This window comes from Coloeus monedula (assembly GCF_965178545.1).
Source record: "Coloeus monedula genome assembly, chromosome: 7".
In the NCBI taxonomy this organism is placed as follows: domain Eukaryota; kingdom Metazoa; phylum Chordata; class Aves; order Passeriformes; family Corvidae; genus Coloeus; species Coloeus monedula.
Window position 1 is genome coordinate 26,090,743 of NC_138787.1, and position 16,177 is coordinate 26,106,919.

Below are 16,177 nucleotides of genomic sequence, written 5' to 3' on the forward strand. Positions count from 1 at the left end.
TCCTGAGGGGACAAGCAAGTGTAGGAGCCTGTTGCATTGACCTTCACCATTTCTTACATGTTGAAGGAAATATGGTGAAAACACCAATTGGTTTCCTCCATTTGGCAGCAATGGACCAGTGGCTCTAGGAATATTTCCCTCAATATTGCAAGTCTGACATGCAGCAGTTACTGCAGGCAGTCTTTGATCTCACATCTATCATGTTGGATGCAAGGAGAGCAGAATGTGACGGCTCTGTGCTGTTTACACAAACATCTAACACTATCTTAGTTCATTATTCAAATTACCTCCAGGTCAGTGGGTGAATTTCTCCTTTGATGAAAGAATGATGTTTTTTCTTCCAGAACTGGAATTGCAAGATAAAATATATGTAAACATATACATATATATTTATAAATGTTATCCTGAAAACATAAAGAAGAGAAAAAAACCTAAATAAACCTGAAAGAATACTTGATTTTTTAATAAGTCTTGACAGGAGCTAGGGAGTTGCTGTGTGGAAAATGCGACTTAGGGTTTTACTTCAGGCAAAGAGAAGACAGAAGAGGGAAATGCTTTTATGCTACTTTTGGGCTATCTTTGGTTCACACTCATTATTGTGTAGCATTTAATTAAGACAGAAGTATGTGGAAAGCAGACACTCAGCTCCAGCAGCAGGAAACAGACTAAAGACCCCTCAAACTTACCTGAGCCATACTCAAACAAGCACAATGATGCAAAAGCACAAACACCTGCCATCACAACTGTTTGAAAAGAGATGGATTTCTGAATGGGACAAGAACCCAGACAGAAATTCTTTTCCAAGCGACATTGTCAGTATTTTTCCCATATTTCTTATTTTAAAAAGGAAGAAAAAAAGAAAAAAAGGAGGGTTCTGATACCCAAGTCTTAAAGAAGTTAGTAACAGTAGAGAAGAGGTACTAAGGGAAGATGCTCCTTTATATGTTATGGTATGTTATGCGTCAAGATGTGCTTTGCCAAACAGAATTAGGACATCACATTCAGTTCCCTGATTGCTCAAAGAAAGTCTCAGTGACTGAGTCTGCTCAAGGAGACTTCCTAGAGTGTAGCCTTCTCCAGAGCACCAGAGCTCCCTTCTGGATGGGACAGCTGGCATCAGGCTGTTTGCCTCCAGCTGCACTCCTCTGTGGCAGGATCACCACCTGTCGTTAGCAAGTCACTGTTGGGCAACTTTGATCAGCTGATATAGGTTATGATACTAATAATCACAAAAATGGCACATGCCCACCATGGCCCTGCAAGTGACCTGTCTCACCCTTTCACAGCTCAAGTTGGTGAGAGAGCTACTCTGCTCTTTGGCCTTCATCACAGGACAGCTTTTCTTTAAAATCCAGCCTGTCACACTTCTCTGGGGGGTTTTTCTACTACACTTTACAGAGGTTCTTTTTCCTATAAGGATGAACAGACTTCTAACTAACCCACCTGATCTTATTTTCCAGCTAGAGAGACAAAAATCAATGTTCTCTGACCAGCTATCTCAGTACCTGTGCTCTTAAAAGATTATATTCCCCCCTCCCCTTTCACTCACTGCTCCATAATCTTCTCTTTCCTTTGGAAAGGGGTGATTCATTGCTACCAAATGGTAGAACATCTCTCTGAGATGGGACAGCCCTTCTACTCCTTGCTAATCGGCACACAAACCTTCCTCCCATCCCTCTAGACTGATGTGGCCAGCAGAAGCCTTTTTCATGGAGTTTCGCTTCTTGATCCAGAAGAGCAACTGCTTTCAAGCATCTCCTTCACTGCTGTCAAGCTGTGGGATAATGGCATGGGGAATCCTTTGTTTCTTAGCCTCAGGGTAACTACAGTGGATGATGTACCTGAGCCAAAAACACGGTGAGGACAAAGCACTTGTGTTTTAGATGGTGGTAAACCTGGGTGAAGCTTGCTCTGATGACAGGAGAGCAAGAATCTTTGTCAGCTTTATACAGTAGCATATCAAAATGGCCTTGTTCCCTTGTGTTTTTTAGCTCATATACATCAGCTCTCCATTATAAACAAACCCTTTTGTAGGCAATGCAGGCCAGACCTGGGGAGGAAATCTTCCTCTTTCCAGAAGCACAACCAGCCCATAGCTATGCATCAACCCCTTCAGGACTTTTGCCCGTGAGAGGCTGAGCGCAAGAATGGAGGTAGCTAGCAGGGATGGCAGGAACACGTCCCTGGATCTTCATCCCCAGTGGGCAAATTTTGCATTTCTACATGTGAGTCCCCTTTGAAATCACTCCTAAGGCCTCCTTCACTACTACAGGGTCTGCCCAGGAGAGGAAGCAGTGTCTCTGCATGGATCCCCCAGGTCTGTTGCTGAGGTCCTCATTCAGGCCTGCAAGAATCACTATGTTCACTGAGGGTTGAGATGAGTCAGTGGTGTGTCCATGCAGAAATACTCTCTTTGAGACTGCTACAGAGATGTCTGTGGGGTTGGGAGGGAGGGGGTGGTTTTCTCCAGGGCAGGAAGCACGGGGAAGGGAAGGCTGCAATGTAAGAAAAAATCAGCCACAAGGGAGGGGTTGACTAAGAGGAATGACCATGTCGACTGTGTTACTGTCCCGTCATTCTCCTGAACCCAGAACGGAAACTTCCAAGTGCTCTTCATGAGCTTACGTTTATTAGAAAACTACTCCTGGGTGTTCAAGATTGTTTTCTAATGAAAATATACATAATAAAAAAATAAAATTCATGACTCTTGGTAATCTTTTCCTTTCCTCTCTTCCATTGTAACACATTGTGAAATTCACCTTCTTTCTTGTTTGTTTGCTACAAATAAAAGCTCTTTCTTTCTGGTCACAATCCACACAGGGTCTTACACGGTAAACTTTCATCTTCTCTTTACACATCAGAGGCCAAGACTTCACATAAGGAGATTTGAACAAAATTTCAGGGCTCAGCATGCATTGCACAATGTGTTAGCACTTTGACTTATCATTTGTTTATGGCATTAAACAGCAAAAATCACGTACCAAACATCACTGTAAGGTTCCTGTGTAGTGTCTTCCCTATGTTCAATGTTCAAGAGAGAAGCTTGAGGCAAGCATGGTAAGTACATGCAGCTATTTTCAGAGTACCCACCCTGATGTGCTGTGTCCTTCCCAGGGACTGCACAGAACTGCCCTCAACAGAGAACATTTGCTGTCCAAGCAGTGCTGGAGTCAACTTCTGCTCCAGGGCTGTATCTTCTACAGATTGCTGTGGGAACACCAGGACTCAGGGAATGCTCAGAGCAAGTGTGCACAGGGAAAGGGAGGACAGTGGAAGCAATCACCAATGACATGGTTGGAAGGGGATGGTAAGGAGCTAGGCTAGATCCACAGCTCCTCTCCTGAGTGCACGTGGCAGCCAAGCTGTACCCCAGGACATCTTCTGAGGCTGCCCCTTGTTTCTGAGATGCCAGGTGAATGCCTAGAGCATCACTTGTCAAGGTGATGTGCCCAGAAGCCCAGTGCCATCAGCCACATAGCCCTCCTATCTCAGGAGGAAAGCAGGGACAGTGTTTCACCAGAAGATGGTCACAAGAAGCTCTGAAAACTCTACTTGTGCCAAAAGATCACAGAACTTTCCCATGCTTGCACATGTGAGGATTCTGCTCTGGAGAGTTAGGCAGAGTCTGTTCCTCATCCTTCCCCTGGAACCAGATAAGTCCTTTTCTTCTCTCACTTTTATTTGTTGGGTTTTTTTTTTAATAGAGGTCTATTCCAGTAAGTCTATTGAAATGCAGAGAGAGACAGAGAGGGAGAAAGGAACAAATGGAGAAAAGGAAATAGGCAGGACAAGGAGGTGCCTGTAAAGAAACAGCTGTGCTAATCAGAAATGGGGGACTAAACAGAAGAAGAAGGAACATGACAGTGGGAGAAGGGTAGGACTGGTAGAGAGAAGGAAGATACGTGGAGTGAAGAGGTTGGTGGCAGCTATCAATTACTGCAGCAGTAACACTGATGGTCTGGAATAAAGAGAACAAGACAGGCCCTAGATGATCCTCAGGGAAATGAGGAAGAAGCCATGAAACACAGGCAGACTGGACTTCAAGGAGCCCTCTCCAACCAGCCTTTCTCTGAGTCCAGTACCAAAACTGGTTCTTTCACAGACTGCAGCCTGACAAACAACCTTCTTACTCAATCATATCCCCTGATTTACAAAAACCTGCATCACCCAGGCTAGACAAGCACAAATCACTGTACCCATCATCTTACCTCTAACCCAATGATTCTTAATAAAATGTATTATTCCTAATTCAAGGTGGCCTCCAAGGGCTAGTTTTATTCAGTGCACACAGCTACATTGCTAAAAGCCATCATGTGCCCTGCACCTGCTCAGACCAAAAGTAATTTCCTATACCAGCCAACCACGGCTCTGCTAAATTGTCGCAGCTGTAACACGCTGTGGTCTTTGCCAGCTCAGTGGATTTCAAGAGAAGAGGGATACTGAAACACTGGGTTGCACTACAGAGATGTAAGGTAGTCTGTAAAACTAGGAGGTTTGAGTGATATTGCAGCCTGGATTCCCTCACACACAGGCAGGAGTGTTGCCAAAACATTGGGATCTGAGCTCAAGCTGCAAAATTCACAGCAGAATTGCAAAAATCACAGGCTCGAGAGTAAAAAGCCTTTGAGGCAAGGTGATGGCAGGAAGATGTTTTAACCCCTGGAAATATGAAAGTATTATGGTTTAGAAGTGGGGGGAGATTTCAAAACCTATACTACAATGAATTTAGGTACAATCTCAATGGGAATATATTTACCTGAATCTTAAAGAAAAAATAATCTGGTTTGAGAATTTCAAGCAGCAAGTCAGTGCCTCCCATCCTGAAGCTACTGGCCACTCCTAGAGGCAGTACAACAGCTGTCCACTCAATGGCCAGAGAATGCCAATCTCTAAAGAAGATGGCAAACAACTGTCTGCAATTAAGTCGTAAAATTCCCGTTGTAATGTAAGTCTATCAGACAACAAGTTTATTAATTTTAAATGAGATCGCGTAAGGGGCTGACATAAACCTGACTGAAATCAGCAGGATTTTTCCTCAGGCTTGAGTGGGCACATAAGATCAGGGCTGTGCCCTTGGGGCATTTTGTACTCCCAGTTCCTCAGTACTCAGTACTTTTCTGGTTTTGCAATCCTTAAGCAAAAGCACAGGAGAGCAGTTAGTGGATCAGCTCTGTGAGGTCAACTGAGCCTGTCTTGCTGCAGGATTTGTAAAAATTACTATTTTTACCATACAACCTCCAAAACCCCCCCATGCCTCCCATTTAATTAATAGCCTTTAAGTTTAAAGCATCATGTTTGCAAAGACAACTTGTGTGAATTGGCATACTTATGTCCAGACATGCCTGTCTGTGTAAAGATGTGCCTGTGGGGGGGTGGCACTGCTCAGGCACACACAGTCAGTGCAAGGCCACCTGAGATGACTCCTAGCATGCGTTGTCTTACTGTCCCATGAACTGGCATCAGCCAAAGTGGAAACATAGTTAGGTACCTGCATCTGCAGGGGGAAAGGCCCTGTTGACAGGCAGTTACAGCAGATCAGCTGAAATGTTGTGAGTTCTTACCAAGGTCAGTTACATTTGTAAACAAGACCTCACATCCTCAAAAATAGCCAAAAGTAGTCCCATGCATCCAGGCAAGAGGCAGTCACAGAGTTGCACACCTTAGAGAGAATAATTAAAATATTCCGCTCACTCTCATTTCAGGTTTAGTTGGGGCAACAAGCACTGATTACTCAATGTAAACAGTGCCCTGGTTATTTAATAATAAATAATGTTATATTAAATAACAACAGGCATCCATAAACTCACTTATTTTATATACTTTTTTTTTAATGCCCAAGCCTTCTCTAATTTGTGAATGCTGTGAACCTTATTGCATCACTAAAGCCTTATCAAACCTTAGAGCAGTCTCAGGTCAGAGCATAATGGATCATTTTCAAAGCTACAGCTGGTGTACAGGGAAGCAAAATCATTTCACTGGAGTGCCACTTTCACATACAATCCATGTGTTTATATTTTCCATTCAGATAAGGTTTCTTGGTGGTGAAAGATGCCAGATCTGGAGGTGTCTCTGTTAACAGCACGTGGAGTGACCCTCGAAGCTCTCTCTGTCCTCAATCTCCAGTAACCACCTCTGCAAGCTGAGCAATGCTTAAGGCCATCTATTTCCACCTGCCTTTTTACATATTTAATGTAGTCATCTACAGCTACAGCTCACCCAAATTTATACATCTAAAGGCCACTTGTCAAATTCTAAGCTTCCTCAGTAATTATCAGAGAAAAATAGGTGCCTCCTAGGGATTATTCATCCCAATTGTATTCAGCACCAAACTGCCTACACAGTTGTCTAATATGATTTGAGATGCTTGACTGGCCTCCACTGTCTCAATTTTAAATTGACACTTACCTCTAAGGTTGGGAAAAAAGCACCCACCCCTCTTCTGCATGTACCAGGTATCCAGCAGTTGCATCAGTCATCTTTCCCCTGACTTTATTAATCAGAGGGAGCAAGTTAGGCTGCCCAAGCTGTGGTCCCCAAAGCAGTTGTTTCTTCACTTATCTTACTGAAAAAGGGAGAAGGAACCTATGGCAGCTGTGAGGTTCTCCTGCCATCCACAGTCAGTATGAGACCTGAGCTAGCAAACCTCTCAGCCCTGCAGTTAATTGTGCTTAGGGTCCACAGCTCATTACATCTGTTGCTTGCAACCTGCCTCCTGTTCTCAACTTAGTTCTGAATTTGCAAAAAGCATTAAGTAAAATACTGTTCAACATTTCCTAAAAGCAAAAAAAAAAAAAAAAAAAGCTTTTTAGGCCAATTTAGGGCCTCAAATTGCTGTTACTTCCTGGAAATTCAGGCCTGAATTTCTAAACGCTCAGGGGAAACCCAGCATTTTTAAACAGCAAATTCTTCAAGGCTGTAGATGAAGCCTGGCAAAAAGTTGTTCTCTAAACAGCAAGGCAGCTAGTCCTATGCCTGTCACCATTTGTGACTCTCATCATTACAGCACATCTTGCAACAGAAGCATCTTTCAGATGTTTTCTTGTTTAAAGCCTGCAAAAAATCTTGAGAAAACAGAAAAGGAAAGGTAGAAAGAGGCTGAGTACCCCGGCAAAATGGAGCAAGTAAAGCCACCACAGCCAACAAGCTGGCCTGATGGAAAGCACAGCCTCATGCTAAAAGATAGCCCCTGGATTAGAAATCATGCCTGAAAATGTTTAACTAAGGCATTTTCCTGACAACCAAAGCAAACAAGAAGAGGCACATGAAGGTGTGTTGAGGCTTTAAAATACTATTTGCAAGGTTGAAGGAGATCAGAGGCTCAACAAGCCAAAGCTGCTGGTGCCCATTAAATTTTCCAAAGTAACAAATCTGCGAAAGGGAATCACTCATGATCTCACACAACAAGGAACTGATGTCTCTACCCAGGAGACATTCCTTGGACTGCCTTTCTCAGCTACCCAAAGAGCAATGCTCCTCTCCCATCACTTGACCTGCAGCCTGTCTCAGCCTCCCATTCTGGAAAGCCAAGACATGCTGTTCTCCTGCAGGGCAGGAGCAAATGTCACTGACTTCCCATCCCCCCCAGCAAGTGGGCCATGGGCTGAGCTCACTGGCACTGGCACTGGTGGGATCAGCCCTGACCTGCATGTGCACATCAAAGGGTACCAGCAACCCTGTTCCTTGCCATAGACTTGATTTGAACACATCATGTTACACTAAAACTACAGCCCAGGAGGCATTTGAAACACCCACAGTATGCTCTCAGCACTCTGTTTCTGAACATGTGTAAAAAATCCCATTACTTTACCTCCCCAGAAAAAAAATCCACTGTTGCTTTTGGCATCTGTCTCCACACTTTTCTCTGCCTTGTGGTGGTGGTGGTATTTGCTGCTGTTACTGAGATGCACAAGATTATGCAACTGTCTAGCATTTTGATTTAATCAGCTACGGGAAAAAAACCTGCTCCAAATTCTATTAATAACTACCAGCCAGCTTCCTCCATCCCTCCCTCTCCAAATTCCCATGGAAGGAGGATCACAGGCAGATCCCTGTAAGCACAAACTAGCAGCCTGACTGGATCAATAACATCCATGGTGCCAGGAATCTGCAATGAATTCTGGGTAATTAATCTGCCAGGGAAAGACAATCTTAATTAAGAACAGCCAAGCTGTTCTTTTCCCAAACCTTTTGCTTAATAAAGTCACAGTATTGGTTTGGCTGAGGTTTTTGGTCTAAATTGTAATGGGTTTTTTGTTCCTAACAAATGTTTTGAAAGCAACCATGCAGGCAGCAGTAAAGTCTTCACACAACAGTCAGAGATACAAACTCTTTACTTTGCCTTCTTGACACCACATTAGAGGTGAATGATCTCATTATTTAGGATGCCTCAGTGCTGGGGAGAAGCACTGGCTTCACAGCTGGGATGGACAGTGCCATGCAGAGGTTGCCTCCATCCTCATGTAAGGGGCCACAGTTGAGATAAAGCTGTGACCTTCCCCCCACTTCTTAGGAAGAGCATCCAGGACAAAAGGTTTCCTCAGTAGGCCAAAGTCTCTGCTTTTTCACATCCCTTTCAGGCAATCTGAGAAATACCATTTCAGCCATACCAGGATGCAAGTAGGCATTTGTACAGGTCACTCCAAAGTTCCTGAAGCAGATGCCATCACAAGGCAGTCAGAAATCCTCCCAGGCATCACGTGATGATTGAGGAGGAGTACTGGTTATATTTCAGATACACAGAATTTAAGTTCTTTGTTCTTTTACTTCTGGTTCTACTTCAAGCTCTTAATGTCATGCATGATAAGTATATCTATAGCAACACTTACTCCAGTGTGCTCAGGACCTTCTCCTGGTGTCGATGTCAATTGGTACAGACTCAGCCAAGCCCAAACTCTTACTCCTCAGGGCAAAAAAGGCCAAAGGGTGGCCACATCCAAACTGTCTATTGCTCCTGACCTGTGTTAACTCCTGAACCTTGCTGGGTACCCTCATCCAGACAGCCTGGGCCAAAAGCATGTCAAAAGCTGTGTTAACAACTTACCAAGATGAGCCTGGGAGCATTTCCGGGGCATCCATTCGAGATGAGGACATCTCAAATGACCTTGGCAGGGCATATTCAGAAAGATCCAAGAAATTCCTCCCAAGCTGGCACTATACCCCAGCAAGGAGTGGTCAGCTGCAAGCAAAACCGTCCTGAAGCAATTTGCACATCCAGTTTTGAGGGCCTAAAAAGGTGTGTTCTAGAGACTTTCAAAGGGATCTCTAATTTCACCAGCCCTGCTCATTTTTGCAGGCCAAACTCTATTCACCTGTCTAAAGCCAAGGAGGGCCTCCATATTTATTGGCAAAAGTCAGCTTTTATGCCTAATGGTATGCTGGACACAGAGTAATTACAGTAAAGACTGATGAAAATCATTTAACTCCTACTATGGGGACAGCATCATGACAGCTAGATTAAAGATGTCCTTTGTAAACCGTCACAGAGCAATAGGACATGATAATGAATGAGTTAATTACACCAGCATTTGAGGCTGATACTACCCATCTGCCACTTTGATTAATTAAAATTCTGATGGACAACAATGAAGCCTTTCTCAGGTCTGAAAGCACTTAGTTGCCAAAGTCCTCAATAAATCTAACAGCATCACTGACTGAACTGGCAGAAGATTCCACTTTGAACAGCCCCAGAACAGAGGCAGCAGAGCATAGCATGGAGTTTGAAGCGTCCCCAACATGATGCATTAATCTTTTTGTGTCACTGGAGTTGGGACCTAGTAATTTTAACTTAATGTTTAATCACCTCTCTCCTCTTTTCTTTCTTCTCAACATCAGAAGGGGTAGTCTAAGTAAAGGAGATGAATTGCTGAGGAAATTAAGGAGGTTTTGGCTCTTTTTGTCCTTTGTCCAGATTCTCCAAGCTGTAATGAATGGGTTACATTTTTGCTCTTGAGTGTCTGTTCTCCTTCGACTAGTTGTAACCAGTCCTGACAAAGAGGGATTTTGGAAATGCAGTGAGAAGCCAAACTCTTCCGATGCTTCCTGTGTTGGCCAATCAAAGAATGACAACAATCAGCAACAGTTGCTCAGAAAGTGGTGGCAAATTGGGCACCTGTGGGCAGATCATGGAAAGACTCTGAGAAACCAGACACAAACCATGTGTCGTGATTCCATCAGAGCAAAGATGGCATGACAGAACCATAGAATATTCTGTGCTGGAAGGAACCCACAAGGATCATCAAGTCCAACAAGATGAAGCTGATCAAGGCACTCTCTACTGTGAGAAATCCTAGACTCCAGAACCACTTTCCGAAGAAGGGAAAAGAGGAGACTCCTAGTGCACAATCATTTAAACACAAAAAATGTTGTCACTGTACTGCAGAGAAAATGCCCACAGCCAGAGGGGAGGAATTAGTGCTTTTCACTTTTTGTCTTCTGTCTGCACAGAAGTTTTACAGACTAAGCACAACTACAACACAATGGGATTTTGAGGGAACACCACAAAAGACCGCTTTCTTGTGCAACAAACAGAGCTAGAGGATACCAGATAATCTCCAAAGCCAGTGCAGTTCACACATGTGGTTTGGAGACCTTGCAAAAGGTGCTCCTTTTTCAGAGAGATGGAGACAAAGAGCCTTTCCTTTCATTTTTATCCTACTTACACATTGTTAAGCAGTTCTTGCATTTCACCTCAAACAGTAATAATTGAGGAACTAAAGTTTCTTCATACTACAGATCTAAGACAATGATGAATAACAATTATCAGCAGTGATTAGTTAATATGGCCATAAAAATACAACAATCCCACTGCCTGTCAGTCAATTGGAGGCATCAGTGCATTGGATCATGACAGCTGCTCTCATTAAACACTGCCTCACTCCTGAGGACAAGAGAACAGTCCTCTGCAGCACGCCAGCTCGGCTCAGCATGATGCAGCTGCAATTTTCCATAGCTTCCCAGGCTGGATGGGACAGGAAACAGTGAGTTTAGACATGCTGAAGTAAACACAGAGACCACTGCTTTATGATCATAGAACAGTTTGAGTTGGAAGGGACTTTAAAGATCATCTCATTTCAACCTCTTTGCCTTCCAGGCCCCATCCAACCTGGCTTTGAACATTTTTGGGGATGGGGCATCCACAACAGGCAACTTGTTCCAGTGACTCGCCGCCCCCACATTAGAGAGAGGGTGGTTATATCCAGGGTGCATGGCTCTTGCTTATTGCTGGGTCTTTAGCTCAGTAATTGGAAAGGAACCACATATCAAGGGGTAAGACATGACCCAGTTAGCAGAGGAGAACAAAGCAGGTTTACTCACAGGGCTCTTGTTTCAAATTACAGTACCTGGTTCTTACAGTGTTTCAAAAGGTTTCGCTACAGAAAGGAACTTCTAACATACAAGTAAAGTAACAACAGGCCCCTTTTCCAGTTACAGAAAAAAATAGTCAAGGAAAGAAATAGATCTGAAAGGGGGAATGCACTTTCCAACAGATGCCATGGCCATTTGCAAATAGTAATAACACTCTATCTCCATCTAAACAAAGGAGGGTGAGCAACAGATGCCACATGCATACCTGTATTTCTCAGGAGAAGAATGGAAGAGTAATTAGGACAGACCAGATGTTCAAGGATTAAAAATTTTGAAGAGTAACTGAAACACAAAAGGAGCTGTTATTGCTCAGGTGAGCCCCAGCTGCCTCAAGGTATGTCTGTATCATGCAGAACAGAAGCATGCAGAAATGCCCTAGGCATCTCAGAAAAGCCAGCTAGGTCAGAGCCATGCAAGTATCTCCTCAGAACACTGTGCTCCCCTGAGCCCAAAGGGCAAGAGGAGGTTAATCTTCCACCGGTGCATTTTAAGCCATCTTCAGGAAGCAGATAATGTGGCATGTCTCTGCAGATCAGCTGACGTGACAGATAGGTACAGACATGTGCATCCACTGTGGACTGAATCCATTACTCAGCCTAAGATTTGGGTCAGATTTTCTGACTCCACCTGCAACTCAACTAAAGACCACTCAAAAAACCAGAGAGCAAGGATGGGGCGGGGATTTGGGTTTTTCACATCTTTTTGCTTTCTACCCCTTCCAAGTATCACATATTTAACTCGTCGAACTCTCCAAGAGCCCTTCCCTTGTTGTCCAGCCCCTAAAGACTGCACATTCAGGAAATGTAGGAGAAACCATGCTCCAAGGGCAGGGATTCTTTTTCATTTGTCCCAGTTTTAGGTTTAAGCCCATTTCACATACTGACTTTAACATTAAAAGTCTTAGCTCCCTCCAAAAAATCAAGTTAGAAGAAACACTTCTCTTAACAACATTAAAACCTTACCGCACACTGAAAACAGAACCATCGTTCCAGGCTCCCTGCAGCATTTGGCCATTACAAGGTAAAATGGGAATGTGGGTATAACATTAGCTTCAAATTTCTTTCTTACCACTGTCAGTTCAAGGTAAGCCCCAATGTTATTTTTATCCACTGTATAGATCAGGTGCTACAGAAGAACTTGGTGTAACACTGCAAAACAGGTGTCATATTGAATTAGTGATTCTCTACTACACTTCTGTCCTGTACTTCCACAAGCAGGCATGTAGTAGAAGTGTAATAAAAAAAAAATCACATTCTAACTCCTATTTTATAAATCAGCTAATACCTTCAGTTACATAGCATTATTGTCATGGACAGTCAAGAGAAGCGCTAATTAGACTGGCACAATAGACACTTGTTAATTACATTCTCAGTTCTCAGTGTCAGGAGAATGCCTCATTTGTACCTTTAGAAACTGTGTGAGGAGGAAGAGGGGAAAGCAAAACCAACTCCTCTGATGAAGTATAGTTCTTGACTAACTTGTTACTGCAGTGTAGCTGCCTTATTTTTGTCATAGACCCATGTATGCATCTGGATATGCACAGGGACTTATTTTATCCACAAGAATATACAAAATAAGCATCTCTCTTATGAAGTCAATGAAACTGTATTGGTATGCAAACCAGCAGAAATAAAATCAAAACGCAACACACTGCTTCTAGCATTTTTATCTTGATCTGAGATCTGCAGTTACAACTGATGTCTCAGACCATTCACATATGGCTGGAGTTGAGCAGTTTGGTCTGGTTCAGCTGATAAAAAATTGGTTCAAGAGACAAAAATACCATTTAGGTTTGAAGGAATTAGAGATAATTTTTTATTCAAGCTCAACTCTAACTTGACCTGATTTTCCCTTCATTCATGTGAGGGGAAATATTTTTTAATATGTTCCTCTCCAATAAAATTATCATACTTTTCTCAGGCCTTTCCATCTCATGTACTTAACACTGCATTTTCACAGTTCCTTCACAGGTGGCCTCTGAGACAGGTATTCCTTCTGAGGTACAGAAAGGGAAAGGATGGCTGTCCAAGAAACTGTAAAAGATGCTTTGAATCTACCAAAGGGTTCAAGAACTGCCCAGTAAGTTGCTCTCAAACAAAGCTGCACTGAAAGTGCACTGTCCCTCCAGCATGAAAACTGAGCAAAGCCAAGGGTGTACCAGCACTGAAAGACGAGTTTATGTGATAAGCAGCACTGAAAACTGAGGTTAAAGTCCTGCTCAAAGCTCTGCTCAGAGAATTGACCTAAACCACCTCCCCTGAGGGTTAAAATCAGCAAAATTACAAGTAAATCCCATAAGCCCTAATCACAAGTATCACCAATTAGCCACCAGCACATAAAGATGTTTGCTAGCACGTAAGATCTTTGAAATGCCTTTATATGCTTTGTTTTGCCAAGCAGAGAGCAACACCAACTCCAATGACACATTCTTGCATTGTCTCCTCCATCAGCCAAGCTGCAGCTGACAGCAAAGAGCGCATGAACAACCCCTTGAATTGAAGCAATTGTGTCTGGAGCCCTCTTGCAAACTCTTACGGAATTAAGCATAAACAGATGATTAGCTTCCTTTGATAGCTTTGAAAATGTTTTTTGAGACATTTTGAAAAGCAATCAAGGGAGTGAAGGCCTAGTTTAAAGGGATTATGTTCCCTTTGGAGCAAGGATCTCAGGCAGCTGCATGAGACAGCAAACGCCTACACACTGGGCTACAGCAGTGTCCTGGTTTTGGCTGGGAGAGAGTTAACTTTTTTCTTAGTAGCTGGCACATGGCTGTGTTTTGGATTTACTATAAGAATAATGTTTATAGCACACTGATGTCTTAGTTGTTGCTAAGTAGCGCTTACCCTAAATCAAGGACTTCTAAGTTTCTGATGCTCTGCCAATGAGCAGGTGCACAAGAAGCCAGGAGAAAGCATGGCCAGAACAGCTGACCCAAACTGACAGAAGGGATATTCCATACCACAGAATATAAACTGGGGGAATTGGCCAGAAGGCGCTGATCAGTGGTCAGGAACTACTGGGCACTGAGTAGTGCACAAGCCAGCTCAGTGCCAACAAAGCAGGAAAGTCCTACAATGAGTTTTCTTAGGATACCAGACCACCACCGCACTCTGCTAGATCAACCAAGTGCAGCTGCTCTCTTAGTCACACTACACAAACTCAGACCCAGCTCCCCCCAGGCAACAGTGACCCCAAAAGCTCCAGTGGCATGGACTCTGCTCCAGGCCATTTCTTTTGCAGAATAGGTGGAGCAGTGTCATACAAGCAGGTTGAAGCTTTTGCTTTAGGATCACGATTTTAAGTTGACATCTCTGCAGCCTGCACCAGCTTTTGGTCTTGAAAGCATATATGGGTGATGCTCTTTCCTTCCTCATGCCGATGTATAGATCAATATGAACCTCTTTATTCATCTAATTATAGCTGCAGGGGGGCTCTTTGCAGCTCAGGTTCATTTGTCTCCCTGTGATGTTAATACAATCAGGCACAAAGATCACTTCATTAAAACATCATCTATGCTTGATCTTATCTGAGCTAAAAAAATCACTCCTTTGTCATACAAACTGTATGATGAAAATTGCCAAGCTGGATGACTCGCTGTAACCCAGGGAGCACAGTTCAGCTCCAAAGAGCAACTGCAAGAGGAGCTGTCACTAAGTAAACACAGCACTTCCACCATGATTCAGATGGAGGCTCTATCCACTGCACAGATAAATGGGCACTCTGCAGTCAGGTACAGGGAGAAAATGAGGAGTACATTGAATGTAAGGTGCAGAGTATCTGTGGCAGAACCCAGAGCAGAGTCTGGCTCTCCTTTACTGTAAAATGATGTCCCGTTTTATTTAGTCCACCTCCCTCCACCTGCCTATTATACATCCCTCCTGCAATGCAAAACAAAGGGTTTGTTTATTTATAGTGTGGTCAAATAAACACTGTCCTCAGAGCAAAGGGGCTCTTTTCTAAGCAGCTGGTGGCACAGAGGGGATGGGGCCTGCAAAGGAGGCTGAGAGTGTCACAGAAAATGCAGCTCTAGGTTGGTACTTCATAGTCACCTCATAGATGCAGCTTCCAGCTGATCACCCTGTCAATACACCCTTATACAAGAGCACATCTTTAGAGATAAAGACACAGATTAGAGATAAACATCCAAGAGGAATCAGGTAGAGGAAGGATTTCAATCTGAAGCTCTGTTATTGCTAGAAAATGCTTTAGCCTCTTGAGTAGGGCAGAAAATGGTAAGGGAACAGCACAACCAGCCTGCCTCCACTAGATTTTTTTCAGATCTAACCTATTTTTGCAGGCATCATCTGAGGACACCTACCCTTGAGGCCTGTGGGTAAAGAACAGTTTCTTTGTTAATTTTGCATGGAAATCAATGCAGCCTTGGGACACTGTAACATGCACAAAGAATATGCAGGCAGAGCACAGCCTTTGCCACTGACTGTGCCCCAGCCCAAAATGGGCATCTTCAAAATCCTCCACAGGAACAATCTTGCCCTGCCTACATCTGCATTTCTACCAATACTGACCTATGTGCATACTGCCTCTCTACATTATAAACCACTCAGCTGAAAAATAGGAGCAACACTTAATGTTCTTTTGAAAACCTCAGGATGAAAGTAAGCTGTTACAGCACTCTCTGTGCCACTAAGTTATTAATAAACACACAAAGTCCTGAAATCTTTTTAGCAGATTCTCACTGAAAAAGCCCTACCACCTGTACATGCTAGAAATTCAGCAGCAGGGAAACTTGAATCCTTGGTTCATTACTCATAGAAGTTTCTGGACATGAATTGAATACATATGCTTAACACCA